We start from the raw sequence: 3,824 nt of genomic DNA on the forward strand, positions 1-3,824 counted from the left end.
AGTGCAATAGCAGTAAGTGCAGGATATATACAATGGTTTCATAAGTGCATAAGTGAATAAATAGGGAAATGAATACTATTATAAACAGACTTTAACAGCAGTGTTTGTTAACTAACAAGTATTGTGAGCAAAATTTACAGCTGGATATGTACTGAATATAATTTACCAGTTGATATTACTATAAGTAGAAATTTTACAGATGTGTACAATGAACACAATGCACTAATGGTTTACAGAGTTTACAGGTTAATATGTACTATGAATATATATACAGGCGGCTATTATTGCAGACAGAATTTTTACAGATAGATATAAGTTAGGCTAAGTGTAGTTTGAAACTTCTTCTCCGCATACATTACTCATGCAATGTATCCAGGCGGTTAGATGTTTTGTTGTTTTTACCAAATTAATTGCACAAATCCACTGTGTGGACGTGTGTGACGGCTGGATCCTGGAGAGCTGGCACCATCCAACCCGGTGAGTTTCCGTGTGCCGATATGAGGGCCACATTCTGTTTCATGATGATTCACGCACAACAACAGACATTTCACTGGAATTTTCCCTTGGACGATTTCATGTAAAAAAAAAAGAGAATCTTGTCAATCACTCACTTCACTATGTTCACTAACTGTCTATAACAAGGTTGCAGTTACAGAAAATTGAAAATGTGAAATTGTTTGTGTTAATGTATGAAAGTGTGCCCACTTAAACATATTGAGCCTGTTAAGCATCTCATCCTGACTGCATCCAATTGAAAGTGTTGTGAGTGCTACTGGGAGGTGAACAAAAAAGGACTACATTTCCTAGTTGCTCTGTTACTGTCACTGAAGGTAATCTACCATATACCAGTGATCTCAGACGGTTTTCATTTCACATAAGTTGTACTGCAGGGATCTGCGTCTTACTGAATATTTACTGATATTTACAGTTCTATTTTACTTATTCATACATTTAGGCCTAATTAACTGAACTTTATCATCTGATGGAGAGAGGCAGCCACTGCATAATTCATTCCATTTCTATGCAAATAGAAATGGAAATTGGGGTCCAATTAAAGATCTTAATGGATGACAAGCACATATACACACATGCTACATGTCTATATGAATACACACACACACACACACACACACACACACACACACACTAACTACTGGGCCGAAAAAGATCGTAACAAAAAGGTAATTAGAGTCTGGGATCAAACCTGCATTCTCATTGATTATTCCCTACGATATGAAGAGCTAGCAGGTGTGTGTGTACATCATTAATACTATTTTCTCTCTCTCAGTGGGGGTGGCAGTCGCAGGCTGATCTCTGTGTTGTTGATTAAAAGGATGAGTGGTGACCTTGGCTCTGGTCTCCTGTGGCAGCACTTGCTGATTCAAATCTAGCTGCAGTAATTAACACCCTCATAACATTGCATCCACATTTTTGCAATTAACTCATTTTTACTTTTTAACTTTAATTCACCCTTTAATGATGCAGAGAAAGAGAATTCTGACATGGAAATGAACATTCTAAGTGGCCCCTTGTTGGTGATGCTCTTATAGAAGAATTTTGCATTTTTTTTGTTGCTTTGCCCAGCATTTCTTATGAGGTACGATTACAGTTTAAGTACAAAACTATACAAACTATAAAATAAAGTTGGTTTGGCAACCACTCATGCCATCAGACACTTGTACTTATTAGAAACAAAACAGGAGTAGAACAAGATGTTGCCAAAACGTTGACAATGTCCACTTCATTTTGTGAGCTTGATCATGTTTCAATTGTGTGATTGCCACGGTTACAGTATGTGTGACAAGGCAATACATGACTTGAACAGTTCTGGTGTGTTTACTGCACTTTTGGGAGTCTGATAACTGGGTCAAACTGCGCTGCTAAAGGCCAGTTCAGACAAAGTTTTTCGATAAGTTGAAACTGTTTAAGACAAACAAAACAAAAGTTTCAGCGGTCTGAAGCAGCCCATCTCAGCTCGACTCAGACCAGCTGATGGTGCCGCTGTGGCAAAGCTGGTTGAGTCTCCAGAGGCTGGTTTTAGAACTTAAGAGACAAAACCTGCTTCAACAGCCAATAGAGAAGACATATTATAGAGTCAGCTACAATAAAAATGATCCAAAATCCATTTTGTTTCTGTAACAAACTGTCAACGGAGGTTGAACAGGCGCTCGCAAGCACATAGGTCGAGCAAACTAGAGAGTGACTGAAGAGAGGGAGCGCCTAGGACAAAGCCGTAAATCAAAAAATGAAAAAAAAAAAAAAGTTTCCAAATGTCTCCGGTTTAGGGGCTCGGAGACACCAGAGCTGGGGGAATGAGAGGGGGAAACGTAGCAGAAGGTATTCCTTTCTAAACCAAAATGTAGCAGTGTAACTATAGCCTAAAGTAGTAAGTTAGAATGTGAGCAATGACACCCACTGGCAGTGGTGAGAAGCTGTGTAATCACATGCCTCCCTTGTACAACAGGTTGTTGAGGAGCATAACGCTGTAAACCACCGCTCTGCTAAATGGCCCACAGGAAACAACCACCAGCAGCCCTGTGCATGTTTAATAAATGTTGCAGTAGATCAGTCAGTGTCTGAGCAAATAGCAGAGCAGATGGAGTGATCAAGTCGGCTTGTGTTTGTACCTATGTCACAGCCAGTAGAGAACGCAGACATGACAAGAGGATGGGAACAGCGTGAGAAAGACATCCTCTTAGCATGTGGCAGGGGTCAAAGCTGTAAAATAGATCAAGAGAGACATACCTGTCAGATTGGAAGGTACACCGTACACAAAAGTCACAGTTCGGTGTGTGATTTCGGTACAGCAAAAGGATCTTTTATTTTATTTTGAACAGACAGTAGTTAAAGAGACAAAGTCCTCCTGCTGGGGACTGAGGTAACAGTGATTTCATTCTCAAAACAAGGACCACTACAAAAACCTGTGTATTAGACTATACTAACACTGAACAAACACTCTCCTGAAGACAACAGGCTATAGAAATGCAATTAGCAATTGTGAACTTTGGTTCCAAATTATGTTCATCAATCTACAGTACTTAAGATCAGTGTGTCAACCAGTGGTGTAGTCTACGTGATATGCAGGTATACGGAGTATACCCACTAGTAAAAGGTCAAGGATTTCAGTATACCCACTTACAAAAACGCAAGGATACTGTCACATAACAAGGATTGTTTTGTGAGAGAATTTTCACACTTATGTTCATTAATTCACCCAGTCTGTGCTGCGAGCCGCCCAAGATAACAACACATGCTTGGCAGTCATTCTCTGCGCACATTTTAAATTAATAAATGTGAATCACTAAAGTGCATATATGAAACAAAAGAACATTTAAACTGCACTCTTACAGTGATTTGGTAAGCCTGCCCCTGGAGTTATACAGCCGTTTCGGATGCCACTGCAGCAGACATTAACGTTACAGAAACTACAGAAAATGAGCCAAGTGAGACTGATGCTTTACGCGGCAACTTTACAAAAAACCAATGGGGTCGTCTCTCTGGGAAACGTTGCTCTGGGACATGTTGCTCTGGGACATGTTGCTCTGGGACACGTCGTTCTAGGACGGGCGAGACTAATGCTGGGAGGTAAAAAATTACAGTATACTCACTACAATAAAACCGACTGCACCCCTGGTGTCGACGTCACAGGACATGCCTTGTGGCCCGTCTTATTCTGCCTCTGATTGGCTTACCCTGGTATTCTAACCAATCCCCACTACCAATGCCTAAACCTAACTTCTTTTGATCATTCTAGCAGATTTGATTTAGGATCCACCCATACAGTACATACCATGTACCCTACTGTCAGATACAAATTCACCATT

The 3,824-nt window shown here is 40.3% G+C and overlaps 1 long non-coding RNA gene across 1 annotated transcript in view; it reads right to left on the reverse strand.

The window, feature by feature from the left end:
- LOC116697247 (uncharacterized) overlaps nt 1-3,230 on the reverse strand; it is a 15,069-nt gene extending 11,839 nt beyond the window's left edge. Inside the window, exon 1 of the long non-coding RNA XR_004333975.1 lies at nt 3,058-3,230. This is a non-coding gene — a long non-coding RNA (uncharacterized LOC116697247). The remainder of the gene's footprint in view (nt 1-3,057) is intronic.
- Between the last annotated feature and the right edge of the window lie 594 nt (nt 3,231-3,824).

The sequence above is a fragment of the Etheostoma spectabile genome, chromosome 10 (genome assembly GCF_008692095.1).
Source record: "Etheostoma spectabile isolate EspeVRDwgs_2016 chromosome 10, UIUC_Espe_1.0, whole genome shotgun sequence".
Classification (NCBI taxonomy): Eukaryota; Metazoa; Chordata; class Actinopteri; order Perciformes; family Percidae; genus Etheostoma; species Etheostoma spectabile.